Below are 12,548 nucleotides of genomic sequence, written 5' to 3'. Positions count from 1 at the left end.
AGCTTGGGCTAAACCTTTTCACTTCTTAATACTTGCCAAGTATTTTAAGCAACAGAATTCCAGTCAGAGCTGCTAACCGCATAAAGCTGCATGATTTCTGATTTCCCTCAGAAATAGTACTGTCAGAGTTTAATAGTACATTAGAATTAAAAAACATTTGTATATACATCTTCTCCTTTGATCCCGTAGAGTCCTGTGATACAGTCTGATCTCTGCTTTAGAGATGATAAAACCGAAAGACTCAGAATCACACAGTAAAATCGGTAGCCATTCTTGAACTCTGAGGTCTTACAACTCCAAGTTCAGAGCTTGCTTACTGTTTTTTTCGTAATCTAAATGTTTCCATATTGAGATATTGAATCCTCCATCAGTGTCATGGCTTTCGTGTAGATGTACTTGTGCACACAGGGGACATGAGACGATTGTAGGCGGAGAAGAATCTGGGCCAGGAATGGAATTCTGCAATAATCGACTTTTGGAATGTTTCGTGGCTGTTTCTGATCTAGAGCCTGAAACATCAGGCCACTTCCCTCCTACAGCTTAGCATTCACCTCCGGCTCTTCCTAAAGCCCGGCTCGGAGGACCCTGCTCTGTAAAACCTTCTCCAGGGTGAAAGGCAGAGGGCCGGCTGTTCCATTAGTGTCTCACTCATGCTTCCTCTACAAAGCTGATCGCTGCATCTTGATTGCCTGTCTCATTCCCACCTGCCCACGCAGCTTGTAAGCTCCCTGCGGGCCTAGGGAGAGGCCTGCTCACCACCGTAGCCCCAGAGCATGGCTCATTTTGGTCGTCTGTACATGTTAAATGCATGTTTGCATGCATGATCCAGACGCTGCTTTGCCTCCCCCGCTCCCCATTGTCTGCTTTTTGTGGATTTTTAACAGCATCCGAAAGCGGGGTGGGCTTTTAGTTTGGTCCCTCTGCAGCAGCTTTGGGGAAAGCATTTTAAGGAAGGGGAGTCTCGCTTGGGGCTTGAGGGTGGTCTGGCCCATTACAGCGAACAACCCAGCATCAGCCGCGTTTATGTGGGACTCTTACGCGCGATCTTTCCTTGGTGTCACCGTATAACAAGTGACATTCTCGGGAGCCCAGGTTATCAGGCTTTTCCACAGTTGGGAGAACTTTAACCTGCGATGGCTTGGGAACTGATGAATTCATTCATGTCTGGAAATAAAAGCGGGAGCGACTCTTACTTCCTGCCAAGTAAATGGGGCTTTGGCTGCTCTTTCAAGGTGTGAATGGAATGTATTCATCCATTCACACCACTCATTTGTCTGCGGCTTTGCTCTCCACTCGTTTGTCCCAGTCATTCAGCCCCTCTGCCCGTCCCCCTCCGTCATCTGTTCTCACTGGGACCCTGTGCAAGAGGAGAAAATAATGAGGATTTCTGCTCTGTAGGCGTTGCCATCTCATACCTTCCATTTTTCCTTCTCGGAGACATTGGGGAAGTGTCAGGGGATGATTTTCTGCAGACCTTTTCCCTTCACGAGGACAGTAAGTCCTAGAGTACAGACGTGTGGAGGCAGAGACAAGAAACTGGCCTACGTCTTATGTAATTATTTCCCCTGGAATTAATCCATTGGAATATATACTCTAGCAGGTGGCCTTCTGGCGTCAGTGCTTTTTCTCTGGGTGTCAGTCCGGCTTCGTCGCTGAGTTTTTCAGCAGGAGGATTTGACATTCACATTCTAAGGGTGTTCTGTAATGTTCCCATTGACATACCACTTTCCCCCGGTTTTGGCCGGAGGGGAATGTGAATATATACAAGAATCTGAGGTTTGTATTTAGCTGCTGCCGAGGCGAGCCCCAGGGGAAACGTCAAGATGACTGGATTCCTCAAATGGTAACTTGGTAACTCATCTTTTCTGTTTCTCAGCCTGCAAAATGTTCTTGGGTTTTAAAAGTAGCTCCTACCAGTGAGAGTCTTATTGGAATGGTGTTTTGAATGCACCAAGAGCCCCTATAATTCTTACTCCCTTAACCTAGGCACACGTCATCGGCTTGACAGCAAATCAAGGTAAGAGGGCCAACGTATATTTGATAGGGTACTAAAACTGGTCATGCCTTCCTGGCACAAGGAAAGGAAGAAGAAGTAACACCCTGTGTGTTAAAATGCAAGTTTTGTGTGGCTGAAAGCACCTGCAATGAAACAGGTCCAAGGTAAGGATCAGGAAGGGGCTTGGGATTGGTGGGAAGGTTTGACAGTTTCAAAGGCCTCAGAAACACGACTGCAGCGTGGGGAGAGTGACCGTCATTGGAATGGCGGAGACCTGGAAGGTCCGAAGATCCTTTAGGAAGTCAGGCACTCATCCTGTGTGGATGACAGTGGACGGGGGCATCATATTGCCCTGATTCAGGTATGCTCCTGTTTCCAAGAAGGCTTCCTCAGCTGAGTCATGGCATGCTGTGGTTAAAACCTTGGAAGGAGGAAGAGAGTCCCGGATGGGTCTGGAGGCGAAGGCGGTCAGCACGTATTTGTCGAGTTGGTATGCCGACCAGCCTTCTGAATGTCCTCTCTCCCTCGATCGTAGTGGGGGTGTGTAAGGAGGGCTGGCTGAACGCTGTGAGTGCAGGACTGCAGGCGGGACAGCTCCGCTCCACACACAGCCTTTCCTGATCAGCATCTTCAGGTGGTCGTGCCTGTCAGCGGGCCTCTGTGTCCTCTGGGAGCAGAGCTTGAAAGCCTGGCTTTGGGACACCTCTCTGCTGCTTGATGCTTGATCGACTGGAGGTGTGGGACAGGCATTCCAAGGAGAGGGACCTGGGCAGGAAAATGTCATCCCAGGAACCCAGTGGTGGCCACAGAGTACACGTTTGACATTTTAGGGAAGTGTCGGGTCAGTTTTTCAGATCTTCCCTGCATCCCTCCTGTACACTAGGCCAAGTGTGAAGGGCTTAGGCTACAAAACTGGCAAAACCTAAATGTGGCCTTGTCGGAATTTACCCTATTAAAAGGCCCAAATAGCTGATGACGCTCTGTAAACCACGATATGACTGGCCCTTGACATAATCTAGCTCTGGCAGTTTGTGAGCTACGCCTTGTTCTTGGTTTGCACGTGAGATATTCAAGTGCAGAGGGTTTGGAGGATTTGCTCACAGAGTTGGGCGTCAATCCCCGGCCATAAGTTTATATTCCCATAAGTACAATTGATCCGTTTCTCTTGGGCTGGGAAAATTAGCTTAACTAGGCCTCCCCCCAAAATCAGTGTAGTTATCTTTTCAAAGATAGATAGATGGATGGGTAGGTAGGTAGGTAGATACGATTGATTAAACAAGATGCTCAGTGACATGCGTGAGAGGAGGGTGCGACTGAGTATGTCATCCTCTGTGGTGGCACTTTCTCCATTTGTTCAGGTCTTACTAAACTGAAGTGACCTCACCTACCCTACCTTACCTATTATCATTCCCCAACATCTTCCAAGTGGTCCCTCCATCTCTCTAGCCTGTGTTTACTGTTCGGGTACCATCTTGGGCAGGAAACACACAGAGATGTATGAGGCCCAGTCTGATCTCCGGGTGCTTATGCAATCTAGCTGTGGTCGAGTAGAATCAAATAATTCTGCTTGCCAGCTCCCGCTCTCCCTGTCATGCCCATCCTCCCAGTTTCTGTCTCATTCCTTAAGGCCCCATTTCTAGGAGTGTACCCCAGGCCTTCCTGAGCAGCTCCCTTCAAGGACCCCCTCCAGACTGGCCTTCAGGGACGTCTCCCCGCAAATGCGCGGCCCCCCTTTGCCCCCTGCAGCCCTCCTTGCACCCGCAGCTCGCTCGCTTTGGCCGGCAGGTCTGTGCTCTCCTGAGCCGGTTCCTCAGTGTTCTCGTTCTGATCTGGTTGCTAAGCGCCGGGGCTCCCTGAGGGCACGGACTTTCGCTTCCCTATCATTTCATGGTGATGAGCACAGAGACTAAGGGCGTTGGCTCATTTGCACCCTCGTTTAAAACAGACACTCGTTAAAGCTTAGTCAGTGTGCTGGGTGCTCTGGATTGTGGTCTCCCAGCTCAGCCTGCGGAGGTGATGCGGCTGACCCGTACCGGGCACTCGCCACGTATCAGGCCCTGTGCTTAGAGCTTTGCTGCTCGGATGCAGAGCCGGAAACCGAGCATCTTGCTCAAGCAGGATTGAAACCGTAGTTCTGGCCTCCGACACCGTCTGTAACCACAGCACCACCAGTACGTGAAAGTCCTACCCGCTATGCCTCTCAATCTTGTAAATGGTGCTTTTTTTAAATATCAAACTAAGTGATGGGCTTAAACTGTGAGGACATAGAATTTCATATACATAGTGAGATAACCATCAGCAAAATGAATGCTGGCTTCGTTTTTAGTTAATTGAGAATAACTTCGTCAATTCATTTTGTAGTAGCTTTTTATCAGGGCCCCGTTTTCACCAAAGCTCATCGTTAGTGTTGTGTAAGACCCCAGCAATCCCCGTTTCAGAATCTTGCTTTACCCTTTGATGCTGTGAGACTGGAAGAAGTCACTGTGCCTCTCTGAGCCTTGTTTTCCTCATCTGGAAAATAGAGATAGCAATTCTGCCTGGCGGATTTCTCGTGAGGTCTGAGGGAGATTATGCATGTTCTCTGCCATTTCCACACCTGGCACATCGTAGATTCTCAGTAACTAATGGCTAGAAAGAATAGGTATTTCAGACACCTGTCTTTTGCAGGCAGTGATTTTTGTAATTTAGGCCAGGTACAGAATTGTTAATTCTATCTGTGCCGCTGAGGCCTTGGCGCTACTCATTTTGGTTTTGTTTATTTCAAATCACTATTTGGAGCATTGTTGGCACTTTTCTCAGCATCGATAAAACATCGTAAAGTTATAGAAGTGAGAGGCAGGAAAGCTTGCACTGCGATGTGCATAAACAATAGTTCATGTTTTTAAAGAAAGTCTGGCTCTTGCCTATGCATGCAACACAAAAACTGATGTCAGCTTTATTCCAACTGAATTTGAATGCCAGATTGACACTGATCATGGATGCCTTCCCAGAGCTTTCAGAAAAACAAAACCAACCTGTTCCGTTTATTTAATTTTCCAAAAATGTCAGGGTTACAATTGGCTGCGTATTTTATCTGCTACACATAGGGATGACTCTTCTCCATTTCAGTAATGAAAACAAACAAAAAAAAAGTTATCTCTTGAATAGATAAATGATTATAATTACATTTTCCCTCGGTTTTATTTAGACCACCAAAAATGATTCTAGTGATAAGATCATTTCGTTTTGGCCGACATATCTAAAATTCTTTTCATTCATGAAATTCCATGTTCACGAATGTTCCCAGTCTGGCACCAAGCCAATTTTTTTTAACTTAATGATTCAAAACTCTGAGTATTCCATTTTTATTTATGTATGTTTCTGAAAGTTCTGTAAGAAAGATAGACTGTTTCAAGCCATCCTGATATTTATTTTGCTAATCCTTCCCCTCCATGCTTCCTATAGGAAAATGAGTGGGTTGCTAGGCGGGTCTTCTTTTTCTTTTTGGTCTAGTGTTCCCTAACGTAATTTCCTCCAGATTTTGTGATTCACTCCAAATGTTGTAATCAAGGAGAACTCAAGGGTTGCGAACCACTAGGGCCATCATCGTTGGAGGCTGGTCTTTACTTTCCTGGGTCTTGCATGGAGTGCGAGGCAGGGAGTTTTTTCAGTTCCCTTTCACTGCCATTGAGACCAGTCTTTGGGCAGCAGCCACTTGTGACGAGTGGGTAAAGGGAGTAGAAAGGGATGATCAGTTTCATTATTTTCTAAGGAGATCCCATTTTCTTTTCTTTCTGGGGGGCAGGAGAGGGGTGGGGGTTATTAGGAAAGCTGTTTCATTCTTCTTTGCAGTGGTTGCTAAGATACTTAGAGCTGCATTGCCAAATAACCCCTCCCTTTCAGCGTTTGCTTCTTACATCTCAGCCTAGGTGTGGTCACCGTGGTTCATTATCACTGATTCCCAGACATAACCAGAGGAAGCCATTGGTCTTTTTGAGTGGTGACGCTTGTCTTCATAAATCTCAGCTGTACTCAGGCTCATCCTCTTTCAGGTTGTCCTCAGCCCAGCTCCCTCATACAACACAGCTCCCCTTCCCACCCTGCCTCAATTTCTCTTTGGCTCCCCATCACCTTTAGGGAATAGTTTAGTTACCACAATTTGGCTTCTGTTTTCGCCTTTCTGGCTTTCGTTCAGCCTCACACTCTGTGGGCTGAATTACACTATAATCACTTGTATTCAATTATCTGTACAATTTATGAGATATGGCTATTTTTAGGATGCTTGTTTGCCCAGTTTTTATTTTTCTACTCATTGCTCCAGTATTTTGAGATCTAGGATTATGGTCACTAAATTTCTGCATCTTATGTTTAGAAAAAATTTTAAGACACTTCTTAGGGCCCCCAAAACGTTCAAGAAACACAGCACATTGGATTGGCTACCTCAGTCTCTTTCCGGGGACAGGCCTTGTCCATGAGAACTTCTGCCCTCCCTTCCCCGTCAGTGAGCCAAGAGTTTAGGGATGATGTGACGGTGGTGAGTCTGACAGCTGTCACACTCAGTCCCCTCAGGCTTGTCATCCATATAGTGAGCGAACTCTCCATTCGTGGGCTGTCCATAACAGCTCCCCATAGTTTCTGGTGGTTTTCTACATTGGATGAGTCTCTGATAGCTTGTCCTGAATCTCCTCAGACTAATGTGCTCACAAAAACTTTGCCTTCCATCCAAACTTGGGTTTCTCTTTAGACATAGTACCATATTTTAGGCCTCATAGACTTTATGGGAATTCATTGCAGTGTTTCTATTTAGGCTGCTACTGATAGGGATTCTGCTTTGCCCATCAAACCAGATCTGAATTCCTCTGCCTGGTTTTAAAGACCCTCCTATCCGCCTCTTCCTCCTGCATCCAGTCTCACCTGTGACTTTCTTTTCTTACCAGGAGGGTCTCTTTCTGCCCCCAAACCCTGATGCCATGCCTCCCTGCCCCTTTACTCGGCCTCTCCACTCCTCTGCAGCCATCTGCATCCTGCCAGCATTTAAAGCTAAGCCCAGGTACTCTGCAAGATGGTCCTGCCTCCAGCCTGCGGGCACATGGCGTCCTCCCCTGCAGCAGTAACTGCTCACTGACTCACGGCCCTCTCGCCACATCCAGCCCACAGATGTTTGGTCTGTTCCACCAAGTTCGACCTAGTTGCTGTTACTTGAATTTCAGGAAGTATCACATAAATACTGGATTTCTGGCTTGTTTTGAAAAATCAGACAACCTGATAACACTGAACTCTTTCTCGAATGGCAAAAGCCAGCTGAAGCTGATTAATTAGTGGCCGCTTTTCTTAAATGGCGAATGTGGTTGTCATTGTGCCACAGTCATACCCTCTCCCTGCTACAGCAGACCAAGTTTGCTTCTTTATCAGCATCGTCTTCCTGGCTGCAGTAAGCACTGGCGATTGTGACCTCTTGGTTTCTAACCTGTACCATCCCCTACCCCTACCCTCTTTCTATTTTCGGATTATTTGTGGAGCTTTTTGTGAGAGTAGGGATGGCAACTTTAAATTTTTTTTTACTATACTGTCCCCAAGAGTGTCGATACTCTGATGAGTAATTACTTTACCAAATCAATAATTGGTTTTGATATTTTAGTTTGATGCCATGGTCGATATACACATGCCAGAACAGGTTTTTGTGTTTCTTTTTTTTTTTTTCTTACTTAACCCACTGTAAGTGGCATTAGCAGCATTTGAAACTCTTAGTTCCCTAACACTATCGTGAACAAATCCAACATATCCGAGGGACTCCGAGGCGAGGCCAGGCCGGAGCGCAGAGCCTGGGAAAGTGAGCGTCGCCTGGAAGGGGGACTGCCGCAGAGACGGAGAGGGCGGGAGGGACTCCTTTGTTAGTCTTTTAGCCTCCAGTCCAGCATCAGCTCCTCCAGGACGGTCTCTTGGTCCAACGCAGACGTGTCCCTGCTGCCTCCCCGTAGCATTTGCCGAGCGCTTCCTTTCTCACGTGGAGAGCTTTTGCACCCTGGATTTCATGTCATCTTTCCAGCGGTCTTGCGAGGTAGCAGCTGTTACCCTGTTGTACAGATGTGGAAATTGAGGCAAGAAGTTAAGTGATGTTTCCAAATAAGAAGTTTGAACCCAAATTTGTCCTGATTCCAAAGTCTAAGGCTCTAACCACTCTTCTGAACTGGCCCCCTTGTCCTGTGTCCCCCTGTACCAGCGTGATTGATGTTCTGCTTTTGCCTTCCTGTCCGTGAACTTCAGAGGTCAGGGAAGGTGTGTGTTTATTTTTGTATTCTTAGTACCTAAAACAAGACAGGCGTTCAGGAAACGTTTGATAATGGCAGTATGTTTGTTTGTTTCATTTTCCCCTGGCTTCTTTGTAGATTTTCTTTTCTCTCTAGTTAAATTCTCATGTGGTCCTATTTGGGAGGAGGCTTTTTTTCCTTTGAGCAATGATTTACATTATAGAAAGGAGGAAGGCACTTAAAATATTTAACCTTTCAATTTGCCGAAAGGGAATCTTATTAAGTGTTCATAATTACATTCATAAGGCAGGATTGATCATGTATATCCATGCACAGTACAGATGGCACCAGTTTATTGCTTAAAGTAGACCGTAAACAGTTTTCAGGTGTTTTTTTTTTTTTTTAATGTTTTGAGTCAATTGTTTTTGCAAGTAGACTGATAATAAAGTCATTTTTCAAAAAGGAAGGATTAGTATACAAATCCAAATGGAACTTATGGTTTTGACTAAGACATCTGAAAATGTGGAGTCACTGTATCATTTTGTTTGTGTTTCTCCTTTTTTCCTGTTTGGTAAAGTAAGTAGAGAAATGGTGATTTTCCAGATAGATTAATGAATCCCTGGAACATTTATAATTGCAGGATCTTAGACACTTCTGCTTTGACAATGCGATCAAATCAAATTGGATTATAATTAACCAGCACTGCAAAGTGTAGAACATATATGAGATGCAGAGTCTCTTAGAGGCAGATGAGCTCATGTGCCATGTTTGTCTATCTCAATATATTTCCCGCATATCATTGTATACACGTGTCTCAGACTGGAAGGAATTAAGTTGCCTTAAAAATTAACTATTTTTTTAAACTTTGGATAAATGTTACAGTCCCCAGACTTTGAGATAGAAACCCAAGAACCAAAGAAGGTCTCTCCCTCCTCCAATAGAGCACTTCAAATCCAGTGAATTAGTGTCTGTCAATCTTTCTGTGGAACAAAACCAGACACACTGATGGCATTGACCAGAAAGAGATTTGTAAAAACTTAAAAGCAGGAAGAAAAGCCATAAATGGTAGGGAAACATTATTTTTATTGATCTGTGACTCTCTGATACGAGTAGCTACCTTTTATTGAGTGGAAGGCTTATTTATTCCTTTGGAGTACGTATCATTCTCAGTTTTACAAATGAGGTAATTGAGTTCATCGAGATGAGATAACCAGTCCGGTGTCATACAGCCCCAGGTAGTCTGACCCTGTCTTTTTCTCCCGTTCAACACTGTCACCAAATACGATGTATTATTTCCTGGTCTAAGTCTATTTGTTATTTGGAAAAATAACACGTTATTTGTTATATGTTACTTGGAAAAAGTGATTCTAAAAATGGACATTGTCATTCACCTGTTCTTTAACAAACCAGTGACTGATACCACGTGTATTCTGGGTAACTGTAGTGGAATGATGATGCTATTAACACCCAAACAGAGGGGACTGACTGACGAATTCACATTTTCTTTATATGTATATTTCAGTAAAACTGGAAATGTGGTTGAATTCTAAAGTCGGAAAATTAAATTCACTTTGATATTTTTCCCAGCTCCTATTAAATATTCTGAATTTTAAGTAACTGGATCATTTTTATTATTTTATTACAAATTTTCATTCTTACAGACTCTCTGATGAGTATTTATGATATCTCTCAACTTTTCTGTTGCCTTTTATTGTCTTAGATAAATAACTACGGCTCAAAGCTAGACGAGTTCATTAGATGACTAAATTACATTGCATGAATCATGCTCTGAGAAAGTTTCAGTCCAGATACTGGAAGTGATGGGCTTCTATCTGTCATGTGGACAGTTTATCGAGCACTCCTTCCGGGAGTGATGCTGATCTGTGAAGAGTTGGCTTCAAAAGGTACCATAACCATTATCACAGTTAGACTCTACCCACAAAATGCTCAGGGTTTGGGAAAATAGGATCACAATTGAATATATTGCACACCACTTTTTCAGACTCGTGCTCTGGGCCAGAGGTCAATTACCATTTTTATGCCGATGGATTCTTCTTATATTCATAGATGAGGAATAAAGAAGGTAGAAAAGGGACAACAAGGAATGTTAGAAAGAGCATTGGTAAAATAATCTCTGTTCGAGTCCAGCTACCCTACGCACTGGCCCATTTTAAAATACGGTTAGATATCTCCGCAGGAGTAGATTTTAACACCTGCCATTGGCCTTCACTGTGGTGCGAGCCGGGTCCTCACGTCTCCTGGTTGTCATGTTCGAGACGCCATCCGTCAGGGACAGCTGCCGTATCTTACAGAGAGGCAGATCATGACAGTAGGTGTGGCTAACCTTACATGAGTAAAAGAGTAATTTCCTTTGCCTCTCCCACATATCGATGGGCTGAAGCAACCACAAAGTTCAAAGGAAGGTGTAGGATTTGTGTACTGTTATTTTTTTCCTTTCTCAGTCTCATCACAAGTCAAGTGCTGGAGGTTTGGGCATTTTTCTGTACAGTCAGAGACCTGAATCTGTTCTGTTTGCTGTGTGACCTTCTAGAGCTCCCTCACTTGAACTTTCTCATCTGTGCAATGGGTTTGAGGGTTCCTGCTTTGTTTGCCTCAAAGGCCTGTTTTGAATCAACTCGTGGTTGAGGAAGGGCGTTGTGAACATGCCAAAGGCCCTCTACTTGTGAGGGCTTGTATGAAGAGACCTTCAGTATGAAATGAGAGACTTGGGTTTGAGTTCCGGTTCTGTTCCCAGCATGGTTACTGGGTTGAGTGAAAGGGTGCTGGGTGACCCAGAAACAATACCTGTCTCTCCCACGTCCCACCCCTGCATATTCATATTTAGCGAAGATATTTCATGCATATGGATTAAATACCCTAGGAATTATCTTGATTATTTTGTCCTTTATTTTCATCTCTTTTATCATGTGTCTCACTCTAATATGTGTACAAAGAAAGAAAGAAAAAGTTCGTTTGCATGGAAGGCTTTTGCAAAGAAAGAAGAATGTTTTCTCATTGGCAGATATTGTCTTCATGTGTTTCTAATGAAACAGAAGCCAGTGGGTCTCTGGTTTCTTTCTTTGTTTCCATTCTGACGTGGTTGATGTCAGCAAAAAAAAAAAAAATGCAGTTTGTTTTTTGGAGAGGGTCATATTTTCTTTTTCCATTTAGCATAGGAATGGTGTCTACCTGCCATGCCCCTCTAAAATAGTAAAATAGATCGAGAATATGGGATGTGACTACAGCTTTCTGGGGTTGGTTGGATCCAACCTGAAGATCTGGGCTCAGAAAATTCTTTTGGAAATGCTCGTCTAATTACAATGACAAGCGTGCATGACACTGCCTAGTAATTATTTATTCTGCTTGTTCCCGCTGCCATGCTATCCACTTAATATCACTTGGAGTTTAGAAGCCCATAGTTTCAGGATGTTAGTGGTCATTTACATACGTTCACGTGGCCCTTTGTTTTGTTTGTTTGTTCGTTTGTTTGTTTTTCAGGTTTTCAACACACTTAGGTTTCTTCTGGTGGCACCAGGAAATAGATGTTCAGCCTCTTAGAGAATGAAGATTTCTTCCTTTCATTGTTAAGAGTTCATTTATTGGCCCAGTGGAGCCCCACCCAGAGGGGCCGGGCTTCCCGCCATTCCTTCCATCTCATTGAAGGCCATTTGTAGTCTGAAAACTGAACTGCCGAGTTCTATGAGTGCTGTGCGTTGGGCCCACAGATGCCTACAGCTTTCAGTCAGCAGGCACAATGTGAGCAAGAAAGGCATTTATATAATGTGGGGACAAATTTGGAAACTCCTGTGAAATCACAGCAAAATCATTTCCAGATTTGAGCATTATAATAGCACATTTGTGGTGTTTCCTGAAGCATTTGAAAATACATTTCTATGTCTCTATTTCCTTTATTCCCACCCATCAGACTCTCCTTTTTGGTGCCATCATTAGATTTTTGAGTGCTGTGACATTAGTTTTGGATTTCTGTCCTGAGAACACTTAGTAACGCATTGCTTAGTTTCTGCTTACATTTTTTAAAGATGGAATTGTCTAAACGTTTTTTCCATGTGGCAAAAATGGAACTGATATTTCTAATTTGTTTTTGTTGTGTCAAATTGAATTTTCTGGTTCTTTTACCTCAACTCAGCTTTGACTGCTTTATCTTTTTTGTTGTCTGAAATTCCTTGGACATGGAGAGATAGCGTGACTTATGGTCACTGGTGGCTTTTTCTTGTTGCCTGCAGATATTGTCTCACTGTCTCCTTACATCCTTGCTACAAAGTGGTTGTTACAGGGAGCCACCTCGGAGGTCAACGGCCAGACTA

At 44.1% G+C, this 12,548-nt stretch overlaps 1 protein-coding gene across 2 annotated transcripts in view; it reads left to right on the top strand.

Moving 5' to 3' along the window:
* Positions 1-12,548, top strand: part of ASAP1 (ArfGAP with SH3 domain, ankyrin repeat and PH domain 1) — a 294,496-nt gene that overhangs the window by 126,010 nt on the left and 155,938 nt on the right. The gene's annotated exons all lie outside the window — the stretch shown is intronic.

Source organism: Pteropus medius, unplaced genomic scaffold (assembly GCF_902729225.1).
Source record: "Pteropus medius unplaced genomic scaffold, Ma_sr-lr_union100, whole genome shotgun sequence".
Classification (NCBI taxonomy): Eukaryota; Metazoa; Chordata; class Mammalia; order Chiroptera; family Pteropodidae; genus Pteropus; species Pteropus medius.
Note: the sequence above shows the minus strand (reverse complement) of the source record. Positions and strands in the feature narration are given on the sequence as shown.